Here is a 20,454-nt window from a genome sequence, read left to right on the forward strand (position 1 = left end):
GTCCCACATCCCATTTAGTTCTCATACATGTCAATGAGCATTGAAGCCTAGTTCAACCCAACCAGTCCTACTATCCAGTCCACACACATTATGGCAGGTGCCTTTCTGTCTAGCCACCCTTGTCCCTGTCCTGGTTTTCATGCTCTCCAGTGGGAGTGTTAACCCAAGAGGGAGGTGCCCCTATTTCCCTACTAGGCCACTCCCATTCCTGGATTATGTACTCTCCAGGTGGTTCTGGCATTTAACTTGACAGATTTAGCCCCCCATGCCAACCTCTGCCAACTGATGCTGTGGCAAAGTCCAACCAACCCTCAACCACTCTAATTTATGCTTGCACCAGTTGAGATAGTCAGCTGAGTCTGGCTTTTTTCTGATTTAGCTCACATGAGGCCCCCAAGTGTTGTAGCCCTGCCTGATCTGGTCTGCCCCCATCCCAACTGATGCTCTCCAGTGGGAGTGGCTGTCCAGCAGGGGAGCCCACATTTCTCCTGCTGCCTTTGCCCCCTCTCTCCCTGGTTCTCACATGTGCTGGTTGGGCACCGCAGCCACATCTAGTATGGCTCACCTCACCTTGGCATTACTTGTTGTGTACTGGTATGTGTTGCAACTGAACCTGGCCCGACCCACACTCTGTTTTGGTGCTTGGATTTGCCAGCAGGTGATGTGAACTGGTTCAGCCTGGTCTGCCCCTTATCTATGCCATATGTATGCCAGTGGGTATCTTTTCCTGGCCTGGTCTGGGCTGCTCCCTATCATGTTTCCTGTACTCACCTGCAGGTACTGTGTCCTGCCAGAAGAGTTGCCCAGGCTCCTCCTCAGAACCTCTCCCTATGCCAGATCTTGTACGTACCATGGGTCCATGGGCCAGCCCTACTTAGTCCACCTCATGTCCTGGCTGGCCTTCAATCCATTCCAGTTCTTACTATTTGATGTTTCAATCCAGCCAAGGCTCTTCCTTACCCAGACATTACTCACACGTGGCTCAGTAGGGGTTGAGACCTAGTCTAGTTCGTCCTACTTCTACCCAGGTTCTCCAGAGTCCCAGAAGGTGCTGGAGTCTAGTCTAGTTAGGTGTGCCCAGTTCCAGTTCACACTTGTGCCAAGGGAGATTGCAGCCATATTCAGACCAGAATGCCCCTGCACTCACCAGGAGGAACCCAAACCCAGCAAGAGTATACTTTCACAGCTCCCCAGTCGAATCTATAAGGTTCACATCTTTCCCTGCAGCTTTTTTTCTGCTTGCTGCATTGAGCTCTAGTTCTTGTGAGTCTGATTCAGTCTCCTGTTTGCTCTACACTGTATTCCTGTCAGAGGACTTATTATTTGCTGTTCCATGTATAGTTCTAAGAGTGGTGGGTTGGGCCCAACACCCGTGGCTCAATGGCTAAATCCTCACCTTGCAAGTGCCAGGATCTCATACGGGCAGCAGTTCATGTCCTGAATGCCCTACCTCCAATCCAGCTCCCTGCTTGTGACCTGGGAATGCAGTCAAGGATGCCCCAAGGTCTTGAGACCCTACACTTGCCTGGGAGATCTGAAGGAGGCTCCTGGCTCCTGTGTTCAGATGGGTTCAGCTCTGGCTGTTGCAGACACCTGGAGAGTGAAACAGCGAATGGAAAATCCTTCCCTGTATAAATCCCATCTGTCTTTGTAATAAAAATATAAAGAAAAAAGTGGTGGGTCCTATCTTGTTCATGAGTGCTGTGTATCTGAACAGCACTGGCTGGTGGCAGCTTCTAGGCTTGGAACATAGATCTGTCTTGTGCGATTGCCTAATATCACCTGGAGGCCACTTGGAATATTCTGTTTCCTCAGAGAAAATTTTTTTCAACTTTAATACTTCTAGTTGTTTTTAGTTTGCCAGAAAAGCAAAGGGATAGAAAAAAGCCAAATAAACAAGCAAATCACTCCCCAAGTACCCATAATAACCAGGGCTCAAAAGACGAATTGTGGGCGTATACTTATATTATATTATATTATATTATAGTATAGTATAGTATAGTATAGTATAGTATAGTATAGTATATATTATGTTACATTATATCCTCTTGCCTAGGGAATATAGTTCCCAACTGAGGAACTTCACATTATAGAGTGAAGGAGCTTCATTCATCTCCCATTTCCTGTTTAGCACCTTGCACTCCTCTGAATAAGGCTTGGGAATTAGTCTAGAACCTTTCTACAGAGTAAGAAAGAGAGGCACCCAGTTTAGGCAGGACTGTTTCAGTTCTCCAACTCTGCCCACTGGCGGAAGGCTGAGAACTGTAGAAAATCTCCATAATTTTAATCAGTCCTTTCTTAGTGCTAGCCTGTGCTTAGGCTGCTAGAAGCACCTCTAGTGCCTAAACCTTGTTTGAGATTCTGTGGGGCAAATACAGGTATCACACTGTGCCACTTCTGCTGTAGCCTGGAGGAAAGAGCCTTCCCTCCATTAAGCCACTATTCCTGAACCTTCTGTCCATCTCTTAGCTCCTCACTCATCATTTTGTTCTGTTGATTTGAAGATTGGTTGAATTATTTCTGTAATTTTAAAGGGATCGTTCAGGAGCAAGTATGCTTAGCCAGTGCTCTGAATTTTCCTCTTCATGATTACTTGTCATTACCCAGTTTAGGTGGTACTTTCCCTGAGGAGTTGTCCCCAGACTACTTTAAGCCCCTTGGGAACTCTAATGCCGGTCACACGGTAAGCCTGCCTTTGTTATCTATTGCTTGGTCTTTTTGTTTAACTGTGTGCTCAAAACAAGGATAACGATTTACTTATCCTTTAATTGCCAGTGTCCAGCATGGTATTGAATGAACCTGTGCCTGCAAAAGTCCTCTTGTAAGTTTTCTTGCAAGTGCCTGAGGTAGGTTATGAAGGCAACTTAGTGCAAGAATGGACATGTAACAGTTTGTCACACAAACCAGGCTGTAGTACTTAACAGCTCTTTGAGGCCAAGCAAGTCAGTGACCCTGTTTGGGTCTAGTTTTCATGGAATTACGATGATAATTCTTTCTACATAGGGCTTATAAGAGAGACTTGGACACTTTGATATATGTGAAACACTCAGAAAAGTAATTGACTTGCAAGCATTTAAATTGCTATTAGGTTAATTTAAAAACATACTTAGGATATATCTTTAGAAGTACAACATGAAAGGTGTTTCCTTCCCTTCCCTTATTTTTTCCCCCCTCCCCTCCCCTCTACTCCCCCTCTCTTCCCCTCTTCCTCTCTCCCCCCTCCCCTCCCTTCGTCTCTCTCCCCCTCCCCTCTCCTCTTCCTTTCTTCTATTATTTTCTTTTTTGTTTCATCAAATTGTTATAAGAGTTCAGTCAAGGGTGGGGGAGTCTATGTTGGAAGCTCTGAAACTAGAAGACCCCAAATGGTGGGATCTGAGCTCCAGAGGGAGCTGCTCCTGTGTCCTTCTTCCATGTCCCTAGGGTTAGAGGTTCTCCATGCTCTGTCTTCCCAGCTAAGGATTCTGGGAAATTTGACCTTTTGTTTTTCTGGAGATGAACCTGAGACAAGGTAGCCAATCCTGCTTCATGATTCAATTTTACCTGCTGGGAATACATTTAGAAATAAAATCAGGAATAATAATTTACAAAATCGATATTAGGATTGAATCCCCTTTAAAGCTACATAAAATGTGATTTTTATTTTTGTAACTCTTTAGGTTTGGATGGAAAGCAAGTGCAGAGCTTGTGGCATTGTGACATTGACGAAGAAAATTTGTACAAATCCTGCATATGAGGAAGCTTGTAGAATACTTTCAGTGTAGCATTTCTTTGCCACATACAGTGAACTGTGGAAGAGTATGGGTGGGAAAGGATGGCAACTGGTTTGAGTGCTGAAATTCGTTATTTAAAATATAGATTGTAGGAGTCCACTAGTGAATATAACCCTCAAATTTCCTGCTATCATTGAGCTAGAATCCAATGGGGAAACAATTCTTCATAAAATCGTATATACATAATTTTAAAGTGTAGGGTATGTCAGTAATCAGGAATGAAAAGGGAAGGACTGTTAATTTAGATTGGACTATGAGCAATTTTTTTCCTGAGAAAGAATATTTAAGCTAAAATATATTGGTTGCATGGAAATCAATGAAGTAAATACCAAGGGGAAAACATTGCAAGGCATTTTGTGTGGGGAATGCTCCATAAATTCTTCAGCTCTAGGTGTGTTGATGTTTGTTACCATGCAAGAGGCTAGCAAGGGCCAGAAACAGACACAGCCTTGACAAGCATACCAAGGCATCCAACTTGATGTTATGTATTCTTGCTGAAAAACACTAGCCAAGGAACAGTCCTTCTTATGCTTAAGAAAGTGTTGCATTGACAGCTATGTGGAGAAAGGTTTGGACACAGACAACTTTTGCAGAAGGCATCTTGGTGACAAAGTAGGAAGCTATGCAATAGTCTGATGGCTAGGGAGTTGGCAATGAAAATGAATAGTGCTTGCATTGGATGTTCATTTATCAGCAGAACTCATTGATTAAATGTAGGGAAGTGAAGGAGGGAGAGAAAGAGAGGCATCTTTGTTTGGAAGACAGCAGAAAGGAGCAAGATTGGAGAAAAGTGTCAAGAGCCAGGGATGAAACATAGCATACTATAAATATTAAAAACACTTAATAGATAATTATCTTTTTCCCATGTTGAGTAATCATCCAGGTTCTAGAACCTGTCCTTTCTTCTAGGTGAGAACTTGTCTCACTGCCTGAGGCAGAAGTCAGTTGGCTTGTTCCTTTCCTGTAACTCTTGGTACTCACACAGACTTTACACATGGTATCTAAACTTGCTAGATAGATATGCAATCAATATTTTGTTTCTACCTAGACTTTAAAGACAATGTTAAGTGCTTTTTCTAATACTTTCTAGTTCTAAAAATCATTTTGTAGAGTTTGGAACACAGCAAAAGATCAAATTTTAGAAACAGCACAAATGCTAGCAGAGTTTAGTGCTCTGCCATTATTTTTTGATTACTTAATAACTGGAAATATCATTCTGAGAGAAACTCTGAAGGTACTATGTTATTGGTAGTAATTTCTTATGTTCTGCTCTTGAGGATAAAATACAGTAGGTATTATGTATAACCTAATTTCAGAGAGGCCTTTGTGAATATAGCCTATAAAAACTATAAAAATTTATAGTTGATGTAGTTTATTATTGTATGTAAGTTTAATAGAGACCAAGGAAATACATTGTTTTTAAGTTCTGTGAGTTGAATGTCTCATAAGTGAGAGATGCTGGTAGCATTTTGAAGAACAGAATCCATTAGGAAATGGAAGGAGGAGATCGAAAGAGAACTGACTGAAATATGTACACCATGCAGTCTTATGCAACATGATAGATTTTCAAAAAGCTCATGGAACATTCATAGAAAGAAAAACTTCAAGTGTTTCAAAAATTGGTTTTGCACAAATATAAGCAATTTTAACTGATTTCCACATACTGTTGGAGCACCCCTATATGTGAAAAGTGTTGTGAGGTGGAAAGGCCAAAACAACTCCCTAAAATGTTGAAAACAGTAATGTAACCTACATTGACTACCTAGCACAACACATGGTTAATGGACAAAGTAGGACCGGGCAGGTTGATTTTGTGGCTATTTGCTGGAATCTTTCCCTGATTGCTCCTGCATTTCAGATTGCTCTAGAAGATTCCTCAGTTTCTCTTTGCCAGTGATCCTTTGGAGACATTTCAGTATTGGCATGGTTAAAGATCTTTCTGCTGCCATTTATCTTTTAGTTTTTTTTTCGAGCTTATTTACTTTGAAAATCAGAATAAAAGAAAGAAAGGAAGAAAGAAAGAAAGAAAGAAGGAAAGAAAGAAAGAAAGAAAGAAAGGAAGAAAGAAAGAAAGAAAGAAAGAGATTTTCAATGTGCTAGTTCACTATCCAGATGGTTGCAATGGCCAACATTAGGACAAACTGAAGCCAAGATTCATCAAGGTCTCCCCATGAGTGTAGAGGCCACACACGGCCATCATCTACCGATTTCCCAGGCCATTAGCAGGAAGAAGTTAAATCAACAGCAGAGGAGTTGGGATGCAAGTCAGTGCCCATCTAACATGTTGGCATAAGAGGCCACAATGTCAGCCCCAAATTAGCTTTCTTTCCCCACCAGGTTCTGGGGACTCAGGCTGAGTCTCTCATAAGGGAGGCAGAGGCGAAGGAGGTAAGCTGTTGCATGCTGCCCACTAAGGTGCACATTTGTAGTAAGTTTAACTTGGAAGCATAGTTGGGCTTTAAGTCCCGGTACTCTGCTGTGGGAAGCTGGCATCCCAGCTGGCGTTGTAACCATTGCACCAAAACATCCACCCCTATATTGTTGGTATTATTAATTACAATGAACCCCTTGTTAGTGTGAACATATTTGGAGAAATGAAATATTTATGTATTAAATACATGTGCCAGTATTTCAGACAATGGCTTTGAAGGCTTAGAAGTGAAGTTAGAGTTAGTGATGTTGAAGCTTATGTCAACAGATACATACTTTTTTCTTTAAGCACATCTTTTTCTTTGAGGAAGCAGGGACCCTTTCCACCTCCACCCCACCAGACAAAGCCCCCATCCCTGTAGCTAGGAGGAATTAAGAGGGTTTAGGTTGGTAGGTTGGTTTCTCCAAATAGTGATCATGTGATCCTAGATAAGCAAGTTACTTAATTTCTCCAAACCGTATTTGTATCAGTCCTGAAATGAAGACAGTTATGCCTTCATTCTGGGCTTGTTCTGAGAATTAAATGATAGAGTTATTCATAGGATGTTATACATGGTAGTGTTGAATAAAACATACACATATGTACACAAAAAAACACAATCTATTCCAGTTGCCTAACTGGAAGTACTTGCATATTCATTTACAGCTCCGACCTCTCCTTTGCAAAGATACGGTTGATGAAGGTCTGTTTTGTGGGACTGAGTCAGACCAGTTGGCCCAAGGAGCCACTGTTTCTTCATAACTCGTGCAGCGTCCTTCCTTGGTTGGACTCTCACCCTCTCCACCCATCTCCCTCCCTCCTAACTGCCTCCCACTGGGCCCTACAGGACGTGACTTTCCCTTTCTCCCACTCCAAATGCTTACGCAAGAGTCAGGCAGCTCTCTATCCTGAGAGCTCTCAGAAGAGTAAACTTGAGCATCCTTATTCCAAAGCATGGAGTGAATCAACTTAAACGTCATCCATGAATCAGGAAATTTATGGGGAAGGAGTTTTGATGTCATCTGCTTTATTGATTGGAATAAACCTGATTATTTTTGTTTTCTCTCCTTTGCTTTTGGTTTCTGTGTCTGTAAAACAAATGATTGTGAAATTAGAAGTTACATTGCCTGCGGTGACTATTACAGTGAAAAGTTCTGAAAGAGGATTTTTTAAAAAAAGATTTATTTATTTTTATTGGAAAGGAGGATATACAGAGAGGAGAGAGACAGAGAGGAAGATCTTCTGTCTGATGGTTCACTCCCCAAATGGCCGCAACAGCTGAAGTTGAGCCAATCCACAGCCAGGAACCAGGAGCTTTTTCTAGGTCTCCCATGCGGAGTGCAGGGTCCCAAGGCTTTGGGCTGTCCTTGACTGCTTTCCCAGGCCACAAGCAGGGAGTTGGATGGGAAGCGGGGCTGCCAGCATTAGAACCAGGGCCCATATGGGATCCTGGCACGTTCAAGGCGAGGACTTGAACCACTACACTATTGCGCCGGGCCTTGGAAGATTTTTTGGGAAGACCATTGTCAGGAAAGTCAAGAGATGTAGATTCTTAATATCTCTGCAAATGCAAGTTTAGGTTGGAGATTGAAGTCTTGGGGAGAGGTAAGGATATTCTTGTAAACTAGCATCACCCAAATCAACCTTCTTTTGTCAATATTCTCTCTTTTGTTTGGAAGTTGGGGAGGAATAAATTAAATGTCCTGAGAAAGGGTAGAAAGAACAAATATCAGATATCAAGATGTTTGTGTTATGGATGGCATGGTTACAGAAACCATTGGTTCTACTTCAGGACTTCTCTCATATAGACAGAAAGGCTCAATAGCTTCTTGATTTATTGACAAGAAGGAACATTTCCAGAAGTTAGTGGATTGTCACTTTATTTAATGAATCATTGCATCTATTTTTGCAAGAGTTTGTCTAACATTTTTTGGAATGTGTTTGTATTCTCAACCATTGTAGTAATTTTGGGTAATGATTTTTATAAAGTAAAACTTATAGATTTCTAGACAATATAGAGAAGAATTGCCTAAGAAGGTGGTTAGCTATCTCAAAATTCTCAACTTGTCCTTCCCTCAGGTATTTAGTATTAATTAGCCAATGTAATCGTCTTGGATTGAAAACCATGAAGAATCTTCCGAGTCATTGTCTTCAGGAGATATTTGTACCTTGACTTACCTGAAGAACTCAGCTGGTTAAACATAATCACAGATCTCATCCCCTTTTCATCAAGCAAGACATCATATTGCAAGTAAGACCGTTTACACTGTCATTCTACCCACTTAAAAATAAATGCTGGCTTTTTGTCACTGTCACAAGTTTAACAAGTTGTTGAGCTCTCAAACCTAGAGGAAGCCTTTCTGACTATTAAGTGTAAAACTAGTCCCTCTGGGGTTCAGCTTTTCTACACAATCCTCACATGAATGAAGAAAAATACAAAGGATGTGATAAGGCAGTGACAGAGATAGAAGAGTGGTGGGAGCAATTCTACTTTAAACACTGAGATGTTTATGTCTAGTGGGAGGTAACATCTGAGCTGAGAACAGAAATCTTACAAGCACAGTGATAGTAATAAAATAGTCAAGACCTAGAAGAATAAACAGTCAGGTATGTATTTTAATTCACCATGTTATGGACTCAAGGTTCTCAAGGTTTTGTTTTTAAAATTTTTGTTCTTGTGGTTCAGTCCCAAGAAAAGTGGGGAAGCGCATTCCTGTGAAAGGAATGGCATTCGGCAGCCTCAAGCCAGGCATGTTGAGAGTTCTGAGTGGTTTCTGTGGAATGACGTAGCAGAAAAGATTCCAACTATGGGGAAGTTAGAGGAGAGTTTTATCTTATTCTTTACTCTTAGAACTTGTTCACTTCATTTGTTGTTGTAATAGTTTACATATCTCAAGGAGAGCTTGCTGCTAAATTGTACTCTGTACAACAAACCTGCACATACCAAACGAGACATAGCTAGCTTAAAAAATTTACCTTATTTCATTGTCAAAAGTATCCAAGTAACTGTTGCACACGACAGATTTTAGCTATATAATATATGCACTCACAATCTCCAAGTCTAAATAATTCAGAGATATAATCTACCAAAGTCTGAACCCCAGGTCTACTGATGGCTCGAGCAAATCATTTCTGTTAGGTGTATCTTTCTCTTGATCTAAAGACTTCCAAGAAATTATACATTTTTAACATCTTTGAGCAATTTGAGCAATCATACTTAGCTCTGGTATTAGAGATACCGTAGTGATGGGAAGCAAGACTTTGTAATAGAACACAAACATTTTTGTCCATATGCTCCATTCTCAGGAAGTCATGTGTCTTTTCAGTAGGATTGTTTCTGTGTTGGTTTGCCTTTTTGACACATTGAGTCATTGCTGATGGTCAGCACTGTTTTCCTTCGCATCTCATGTCACTGGAAAATAAAATTTCAGGTTTTATCACACCTAACAGGAAGTACCCACCATGTTAGGAAGGGCAATACTCCTGGTATGTAGATGACTGAAGAGGTTCACTTTTTTTTTCTCCCAAAAATTGCTCTTAGAGTCACAGCGAAATTAAGAGGAAGGTGCATAGATTTCCCATAGGCTCCCTTAGGCTTCCACCCTGTTACCAAAATCTGCCACTAGAATGGTTGTTGCCTCTTAGGGTTCACTCTTCCTGTATATTGTATGGGTTTGGTCGCATGCGAAGTCACATGTGTCTGTAATCATAGGATCTTGCAAGAGAGTTTCTTGGCCATAGATACTCATGTTTCTGCTATTGCTCTGCTCTCTTTACCATAGTGCCTGACAGCCACTCATGTTTTTAGTGTGGCCATGCTTTTGTCTTTTCCAGAATATCATGTATTTAAAATTCTGTGTCAGGCTTTCAGATTGGCTTATTTCGCGTAACAATTTGTATTTAAGTTTTCTTCGTGTCTTTTCATGGCTTGGAAACTCACTTCGTTTTTTTTTTTAAAGATTTATTTTTATTTTTTTTTATTGGAAAGGCAGATATACAGAGAGGAGGAGAGACAGAGAGGAAGATCTTCCGTCCAATGATTCACTCCCCAAGTGAGCACAACGACTGATGCTATGCCGATCCGAAACCAGGAGCCTCTTCTGGGTGTCCCATGCGGGTGCAGGGTCCCAAAGCCTTGGCCGTCCTCGACTGCTTTCCCAGGCCACAGGCAGGGAGCTGGATGGGAAGCGGGGCCGCCGGGATTAGAACCGGAGCCCATATGGGATCCCGGGAGCCACCACGCCGGGCCCTCACTTCATTTTATTACTAAATATTTTTTTTGTGTGTGTGTCGGGTCATTACAGTTTATTCTTCTGTGCACCTACTGAAGACAGCTTAGTTACATCCATATTGTGGCTGTTTGAACAAGGTTGCTTACGTATGCATGTGCAAGATTTCTAGAGGTCAGAAAATATCTCCTTTTGGTAACTACATGGGCAGAAACATCAGTGTTATATCATATGGTAAATATGAATATTAAGTTTTATGAGAGACTATCAAACTGAATCCAGATGATGCCATTTTGCATTCCTCCCAGCAATGAATGAGTTCTTGTACTCCATTTTTCTATCAGAATTTAGTGTTGTCAATTTCATGAATATTGGCCATTCCAAGAGGGATTTAGTAGCATCTTGTTTTAATTAGCATTTCTTTGATAACATGTGATATAGAGCATTTTTAGAGGCTAACATTTGAAAATACCAGAGTGGGTAGAAACAAAAATGACATTGCTATTCCTGCACAGGATTAAAGAGCTGAGTTCTTTCCAGATGATGGATATTTTAGTAGTCTCGAATCTTCTGGATTTTTTTTTAAATTTAAAAACAAACCAAAAGCAAAAAAAAAAAAAAAATCAGAGTAGCTTAGGACTTAGATTATTGAGAATTTGTCAAAAGGGTGAATCCATGAGGCCAGTGAGTGCTGTTTTAAGGAAATTACTAACAGAAAGGAGAAAAAAACCTCCATGAATTTCTATATGGAAATTAGTATTTATTATTTGAATCCAGCAATGGATGGGAGTGAGTAAAAGTAGATGTTCCCTCAGTAGGTTGATGTTTTTGGCAACAATGCAACTGATGTTGCAAGAAGGGAAACAGCCTCAAGATGAAAATCTTTTACAGGTTGGCATTGACCCAACACTGTAATGTTGACAGGGAAATGCAGGCACACCCAAAAACATCCTGGTTAAATTGCAGGTGTTGTGCAAAACCAAGGGGCAAGAGCAAATGTTTTTACCTTGTAAGCACTGGTAGTTGTCTTCTTTATAGTGTGCCTAGCATGTGATATAAAAATTTCAGGATATAAGATAATTATGTTGTATTTCTATTGTAAAGCATATTTTTGCTTGAGTTGGACAAGATTTTCCAGATCATATTTGCCAGTGAATTTTTTAAAGCAGAGATAAAATCTTTCAAATGATATCTTGAATGGAAACCTACTTTGTAACAAGAGATTATTTTATTAGTTATAATAGCTATTCAAATTGAATGAATTTATCTATTAACTGGCCTACTAATGAAACTAATTAAAATTGTTTTGATTTAATACGTTAACTTGGAAACCATTACTTTTATTTGTAATTTCAGGTGTAATTCTTAGCATCTAATTTATTTCAGTCTGGATTTATAAACTATCAAAAACCATAATTAACTTAGGAAAGTATTTGCAAACAGGAGGTCTATAACAGATGACCTTATCATCTCACGATTTTCTTATAGGAGCCATTATTCTGAAAATAAATAGTAACTTAATCAATTTGACGATATACCTTATTGAATTGATTGTTTCCAATCTGACATAGCTCTTCTAGAAGTGTTTTTAAGTACCATGATTTTAACAAATTTTGAAAACCTCAAGATGCAAATCAAGGCCAATGTCTATTGAACCCTCTCCATAGAAGCTATTTTGCCTCGAATTGGAAAGTGCACTACTGGGGATGGCATTTGGTTCCAGTGGTTAAGATGTTGCTTGGGGCTTGTGCTTTCCTTAAGGAGTCCCTGGGTTCAATGTGTGGCCCTGTGTCCAACGTAGCTTTCTCTTAATGCAGTCCTTGGAAATAGCATGTGGTAGTTCAGGTGTTTGAAACTCTGTTACCCACTTGGGAGACCCAGATTCAATTTAGACTTCTTGATTTTGGCTTGATCCCATACTGTCTGTTGTGGACATTTGGGAAGGGAACCAGCAGGTGGTTACTACCTGCCTCTCGGTGCTTCCCTGCCTTCCAAATAAAACTAATATTTTTAAAATTTAATTTCATTTTATGACACAGCTTCATAGGCTCTGGAATTCCCCCAACTGCTCCCCGAACACCCCCCACCCCCATGGTGGATTCCTTCACATTGTTGCAGTAGTACAGTTCAAATCCAGTCATGATTCCCTCATTGCAGGCATGGACCATGCATAGAGTCCAGCATCTTATTGTCCAGATACATTCAACAGTTTCTCGGGGAGACTGTCCCTGGTCTGAAAGTAGAGTGGGCAGAATTTCATCCCGTCCAATGAGAAGCTACCACATAAATTCAACAACAATTTACAACATTATGGAGTTAATTGACATGGTATTGAGTGGCCAATATGTTAGATAACGCAAGTTCTTAACCACATCCTGTGGCTACTTCAAAGACTTTTCAATTTTAGTTTATACACAACCGGCTGCTATACACCTTAAAATGGTTGTAGGGTATGGTTCAGCTGTCTCGTGCCTATTTTCATTTTTATATTTAGCAGTTTTAGTATCGAAGCATAATTTTTACTGAACTTCGCGAATTTTAGGATAGTCCAAACATGCTTGTAACTCTAACAAGCCATATGTTAATAATTGAGGTGCAGAACAGTGTTAGGAGGGTGTGCAGAGAAATTTTCAATACCTTAGTGAGGAGTAACTAATCTTTGTGTCCTACCTAGTAAGGTATATGTGAGTCGAAGCTGACCATTTCCTGTCTGGTTCTAAGCTTTCCTTATTGGTCTCTGTCTATCTGATCTAATTTTTTTTGCGGGGGGAGGGGGGCTCCGGAGTGACCCTGATAGTCATTGCAAGAGAGGGTGAAGAGCCAAAGTGGGAACTAAGTAAGGACCAGAGAAAACTCCTCTCCCAAGCCCAGAAAGAAGTTTACTGTTCTTCTGTTCTGAGGACTGCTCAGGGCTTCCGGCTGCTGTTGTGATGACATTAGGTCCTGTGAGGAAGGATCTGGGCTTCTTCCATCCCATGTGGGAGAGGCGAAAGGGAGTAGATGACCTCAGAGTTCTTGGCCTATGCAGTCCATTTCCCAGTTTTCTCCTTGGTAGTTAGGATATAGCCCTTGGTGCCCACACTGATAGTCCTTGGTGAGGATGCGGGAGTCTCCAGGATTGGCATACAAGCCTCCTTCTGTCCTCCTGCTCCACTCTAAAGTAAGACCTTACAGGTCATTGGTAGTGGTGTCATAATTTTTCCTGGGTTCTTAAGAACTGAAGAATGTGTAGTTCAGCAAACAAAACCATGTCAACACTGTTAAATAAAATAATTAACATTCTTGTACAGGAATGTCATGATCAAGCCTGGAATCTGGACCTCTTGTTGCCTTTTCTTGTTTGATTTTCGTCGATTATGAACTTAACACAATAGTAATGGGTCATCGGTTGCCTTTTTAATTCATTTAGCGTTATGTTAGGTCACTCTAAGTGGGTCAATTCTCTGTTTTTAGCATCTTTCATCAGGTAGTTTAAAAGTCATTTGCCAAGAGGAATCAGATATTTTTCTAGTGCAGTATGCACAGAGGAGGAATTGCTGACATACTGATTTATACATTTGAGAAAGACATGAACTTGCTTTCAAATATCTGTTGTTAGTAAAATTCCTGAATGCAGACCATTCTGTTGAAGGTTCAAACTACAACATTTCAGAGCATCAACTGATCTATCCACATTTGTGGTAAAAATCTCATGCAGCTGTTTTTATGCTGCTAATGATGTACATATACTCATTCATGTTTTCACTATTCCCCAGTATAGGGATAATTTTGTGGATGTAATGGTAGGTCTTTTGTGCAATGTCTTCACAGCTTATAAATGCAAGCATTTATTCAGTAGAAACCATGTTGTCTGGATAGCTGTCATTACTAAGTTTGTCATTAAGTTGGGCTTTTAATAGGCATGGTTGGTATTTTTCATGGTTGGTATTACTGTTTCATTGAAACAGTAGCAAATGGTGGCATTTAGGTCTGGTTTTATGTTGTGGGGAGATTAAAATATCTTTAGAAATGTCCTGGCTTTACTTGACAATGTTTCATGTCCCATTCCTATTTCTGAGCATTATTACTCATCCAAGTAAAAGATTTATTTGGCTTTTTAATTTATATAATAAAATTTCAATCTTGATTTGGAGTCAAGATTTTCAATGTATGTTTTAAGCCTTAGAGTGAACCATGGAAAATTGGCCTTTGTAGACTTCAAAAATTAGAAATTGGATTGATTCCTTCCAATGTATGAATTCAACACAAATCAATGAATTGTTTACTTTTCAATTTGTATTTTGAAAATTCTTTGGTAAGAACAATAATAATAGAGACTTCATTTAAATCAAAGATAAACAATTTTTTTCTATATTTACATGAGAGATATATAGTAATTATCTCATGTGCTGGGACAATATGTTGTGTAACCGTACTCAACATTAATTTTATCGAATGAAAGCAGCCACTGACACCCACAAAGTGAGTAGCTATGCAATTTAACAAAAATGGGTGGCAAGATACTGTTGGGATGCCCATATTTCCCATTGGAATGCTTGGGTTTCAATCCTGGTTCTACTTTGATCAGTTTGTTGCTAATGCATGTCCTAGGGAATCAGATGATTGGTCAAGTATCTGAATTACTCCTGCCCATGTGATCTCTTGGTTCTGGGTTTCAGCCTGGCCTTGTGGCTGTCATAGATATTTGGGGAATGAAACAGAAGGTGGGAAATATATTTGTCTGTCTGTCTATCTGCCATTGAAATTAACAAATGTTTAGAACTATTAACTAGAATAATAAATAAAAATAAAAATATAATTGTGTTTCTGCTTTTTTCTTTGACTACCAGGAATATCAACACCAAGTCTCAGATTCAGATATAGGCACAGGGCTACCAGTTACCATCTGCAGAATACAAATAAAGGTTGGTATTTGTTTTTGTTTCCTATAGTAATTTTTTTGATCATAAATTAATTTTGTTTGGCTTAAAAATTTTGAATTAGCATCCACTATTCTTATGTGTATCTACTTGCTATAAACTGATTCAAAATCATGTTTACAGATCATGTTGAAGTTTGCATATATAAAGTGAGTGATTTTATCGTATCTAAAAATCACATTTCTGCAAGATTTCAGATTCTAAAGTGTTTTAGTCTCAAGCTTAGGTTATTAAATTAGTTACATTAAATAAGTATATGCAATTCTATTCTCCTAGCCTCAAGGAGATCCCAGTATGATAGGGAAGACAGACATGTAAACAAGTCGTGATATTACAGCAAGATAGTTGTTCTAGTGAAGGCACATGGACCAACAGCCTGGAGCTTGAGTTTTGTAAGAAACAATAATGTCGCATCATCTTCCTCGAAGGTGGGCTGAAGGCAGCTATGTAGAATCACGTGTTTGCGGATAGTAATTACTTCCTAAGGAAAATTCAAAAGCATAAATAAATAAGATGAGGCTGAGCTTATGCTCTTCACTTATAAGCTCAAAAATACCTTCTGTGATGAATTCAGATCGCAAGGTCTGCCTTTTAGAAAAATGTGTTGGTTTCCATTAAGATTTGTTAAGGACATCAGTTTAACCCTTGAATTTAAGTTAATCTGGGAACATTTCAAGAATTTAAGTTTATATATAACCCACTAAGCTCTTTCAAAAGGAAAGCCAGTGTACCCCTGACTATTGAACAAGATTAGACCAGATGATTAAAAGTTCATATGTAGTATTTAAATGACATTAAAGTAACTAATAATAAAAGCAAGAAAAACTATTACTCAGAATCATTCTGCCTTTGTAAATTAAACTCTTGGAATTGTTTCTTTATTTCATTTGCAAAATGATCCTATTCTTAAAGTCACATCTATGTTGTTAGGTAATGATGACAATATATTTTGTCAAGCTATGTATTTTCATATTTACAATTTTAAGATCTTAAAACTATTCATTAATATTTTAGCAAATATTTGCCAAGCACTTATTAAGTTCAGATTATATTCTTTGACCTTAAGAAGGTTATATTCTGGTAAGAGAAGGTAGATGATAAATATAGAAACAAATTATTGGTGGATGTTTGGAAAATTAGATGTAGCTTAAGGTGTCTCCATATCATTTCCAAGTTCCTGATTGCAAGTCCTGGCTGTGTTTTCAATTTCAGCTACTAATCTTGTGCACCCTGGGAGGCAGCAAATGATGGTTCAAGTAGTTGTATTTCTGCCACCCGTAAGAGAGGTTGACATTGAGTTCCAGGTTCCTTGCCTTAGTCTATGCTTAATTGTGGCTATTATGAGCATCTATGGACCGAGCAGATGAAAGATCTCCATTTCTCCCTGCCTTCCACGTAAACAAAAATAAAAATATAGATCTAAAAATTTATAAAATAAATACATTTTTTTAAAAAGTGGGAAGACTTATGGAAATATATAGTGATGGAGTACTGGGGTCTATCAAATACAGATATGGGGTATAATGGAACATGCATCCCTGCTTCCAGACCAAAGATGGATCCCAATGAAACTGTTGGATATGTGTAGACAATGGGATGCTGGACTGTCTGACATTGTCTGTGGCAACAATGTTGGGGTACTGATAGAATTATGATTCCTTATGAAGGACTACATTATTGTAACAAAATGGGAATAATCTGATGGGGAGTTGGAGTTTGGGGCGGGGGAGAAATCTAAGCCTATACAAAATTGTACCACAATTCAAAATTCAAAATAAAAATATTAAAACTCAAAAAAAATGGGAAGGGAGAGTCCCAGTGAGTCCATCTCCTACCAGATCTGTTGTCATCATCTTGGGGTGCATTTTTTACTTTGGAGATTAAAAAAGAATACAGTTATGAAAAAAAATGTGTTCAAGTTTTGATTGTGATACAATGAAGACAAAGGAATGAAATAGTGAGGATCTATTGGAAGAAGGTGGTGGGTGGGAACCCATAAAGGTTATTTTTCTCTAGAAAATGTTTATTAATATAAAGAGAACAGATTTCATGTGATACAGTTCTAGGATATTCATACTCCTTCCCTTCCACTCTCCCACCCTGTCTCTATATGGTTGTACGATTTCTAGAAATTTTTATGATGTCAATTTCCAGCTTCATCCCATTGTGATCAGAAAAGGTATATGGTATGAGTTCCAGTTTTCAGTTTGTTAAGGCTTGTTTTGTGGCCTAGCATATCATCTATCCAAGAGGATGTTCCGTGCTTTGAAGAAGAGAATGTATATTCTGCAACTGTTGGATAAAATGTTCAGTTGATATGGATTAGATCCAATTGGTCAACAGTGTCAATTAGTTGTTATTTCTTCATTGATACTTTGTCTAATCTGTCCCATATGAGTGAATACCTTTCTAAAGAATGGTCAGAAGGAGCTAGCATGAGAGGATCTGCAGGGAACAGAAATTATTTAAAATTCCTTTATGATGGAAAAATTAAGTTATTTTTAACTTTTAATTTCAACAGCATTGTTCAACACCCAATTATAAGTGCTCTTTTCCATCTTCGTTCTTATCTGTAATGAAAAAGATACAATTTACTTCAAAAAAGCCTATTCATTTTTAATGTGAAAAGCAGAGGGACAAAAATACTATAAGGACGAAGTCAGATGGAGCTGAGTAGCCAGGAACTCAATCTAGGTTTTTCATACAGGTGGCAGGACTCAAGAACTTCAGCCACTGTCTGCTGCTGTTAGAGATGCATGTTATAAAGAGGCTGGATAGCCAGCAGAGATGGGACCTGACTCCAGGCACTCTGACAGGTGATGTGGAAACCCCAAGTGCCAATTTAATTTGCTGTGCCATAACATATACCGTGGGAAGGATGTCAATTTTATTAAATGATGATGATCATACCATGGGATGGTTTTATTAACTTGGAATCAGTGTGATTTTCTTATGGCTGCTTCTCTCTGAGGTCTTCAGGCTAGTGCTATGGAGGACAATGGCAGGATTCCTCTTCTCTGCATCTAGGGTAGAGTGAGTCAAAGCACCTCATGATCTTGACATTCTAGAATGCCACCAGAATGGAGCTGGGAGGTGGGGTAGAAGAAAGGAGGTCAGTTGTAGCACTAACTCATTGGGATGAGGCTGATTGTTGATTGGAAAGGAAACAACAAAAGTTGCTATGCCCTTTCTCTGTGGTTACATTTATCCTCAGCCAACAGAGAAGTTTGTCCATGTGATAGTGGACTTGAATGCACACCCAGAGCCTGCAGTGCAAAGTTAATGATTTTTTCTCTATGATTAAAAAATGTCTTTACATTGTTTTATATTACTATCTCTGAGTTGGGAGTTTGTATAATTATCTATGATTGTGTTCCGGATTTTTCATTTATCACCAGATTGTTTCTAGATAGGCCGTTTGTCCTGTTGCACTCAACTCTCAAGGACATCATCTGAGGCACATCTTGCTAGGCTGGTTGACATTTAAAGTGCAATTTACATTCATACACATAAGCATTAACTGGAGACTGATTATTTAACTGGCCATATGCTGATTATGGCTGAAACATTCATGCTCACTGTATATCCACTTTCACTGTATATCCATCACCTAAAATCCACAGCAGAACCTGCAGCTTCCCTCCGTGCTGCAGCCCTGTGGGCACATGTGACTTTCTGGCCGCCTTGGATATATATCATTTATCTATTGTGTAGGTAGATCCCTGGCTCCTATGATATCTGGAGACCTCCGCTTTATCATCACTGGCACTCATTAGTTGCATCCTTGCTGATTTCCCTAGTGACTACAGAAGGAAATCATGACTTAAAGAGACCATCAATTATCTATTGCTATAAGTGACCCAACAATGTGGTGAGCTGAAACCTGAAGCATTTATTTAACTGGTAAGTCTGTGAGCCAGTGGTTGAATTGGAGTGGTTTTTGTGGTCTCTATTAAACTTGTTTGCGTGTGGCTATTACCTGACTATTGACGGGGGCTAATTAGGAACTGGATCACTATGACTAGCAGGCTTTGCTAGGTATTTATTTATTGTTTGGAAAATAGATATGAAGTAAGAGGAACTACATAAGAATTTTTGGTGGAATATTTGTAAGTTGGTCTTGGACCGTTACATAACTGATGAAGCAACTGTTGGTTTTTCAAGGTGCCTTAATGTTATCGTTAAGAGCCAGGGCCTTAAGCCAGAGTTCCAGTATTCAAATAACAGTTCTACTAGCAGCTGACTTTGTGTTCTTGGCTAAGTTGCTTAGTTGCTACGTGCTTTAGTTTTATCACCTATTATTATGTGGGAGTAATAAAGGATTCCACTATATTGGGTTTTTGTGAAGAGTAAACAAATGTTCATACATCATTATGTTTGGAGCAGGACTTGGCACTTAGAAAATGCTAAAGAAAAGAAAAAGAAAGTCTGTAAAACAAAATTTCTTGTGGGTAGCTTTGATTGGTTTCTTCAGGGATTTTACTGCTCAGTGCCTCATTTTCTGCATTTATCCCCGTAAGGATGACCCCATCAGACATTCTCCAGGGAAGCCCATTTCAGGATGCCCTTGGACTATCATTTCTCCCATACCCCCAAGCCCAACAGGGTCTACATTATGTATCATCACAGCGCTCTTAAACTCCATTTTTGGCCCTACTGACAACAGGAATACAGGTTGTTCTCTTGGTTGTACCTCCACTGCATGACTTTTGCATCTATTTCATTTCCTACCCTAAAGAGATTTCATAGATAAGAATAAGTGTTTATAAAATAAACATTCCAGTCTATAGGAAAGAGACAAATACTTTCAAACTCATCTGGTCTAATGCCATAGCACACAATCGTCATTATTCTTTATTATCATTATCTTCCATTATACAGTTTGTACATACAGGGATTGCTGCTTCCCCCTTCCATTCCTGCCTTCTCATTTTCTCCTCCTCATTTTCTTCCCCTTATCATTGCAGTACTATAGTCATTTAGTGACAGCTACATGTTTCATTGTCTGGTATTTGTTTTGTGACATTGTGGGTATATGCAAAGGTAGGACAACAACATTATTCTAAAAGAACTCCTTCCGGGTTTCCTCAACTGATTGCTTTGTCCTCTCATTTATAGCGCATGAT

The 20,454-nt window shown here is 39.2% G+C and overlaps 1 long non-coding RNA gene across 1 annotated transcript; it reads left to right on the plus strand.

Annotated features, from left to right (window-relative positions):
- Nucleotides 1-2,611: 2,611 nt before the first annotated feature.
- Nucleotides 2,612-19,225, plus strand: LOC121162538. Its single transcript, XR_005884810.1, has 4 exons — nt 2,612-2,683; nt 8,260-8,431; nt 15,239-15,313; nt 19,129-19,225. It is a non-coding gene; the product is annotated as an uncharacterized LOC121162538 (long non-coding RNA).
- Nucleotides 19,226-20,454: the final 1,229 nt, after the last annotated feature.

Source organism: Ochotona curzoniae, unplaced genomic scaffold (genome assembly GCF_017591425.1).
Source record: "Ochotona curzoniae isolate NIBS_2020 unplaced genomic scaffold, NIBS_Ocur_1.0 contig_1014, whole genome shotgun sequence".
Taxonomy (NCBI): Eukaryota; Metazoa; Chordata; class Mammalia; order Lagomorpha; family Ochotonidae; genus Ochotona; species Ochotona curzoniae.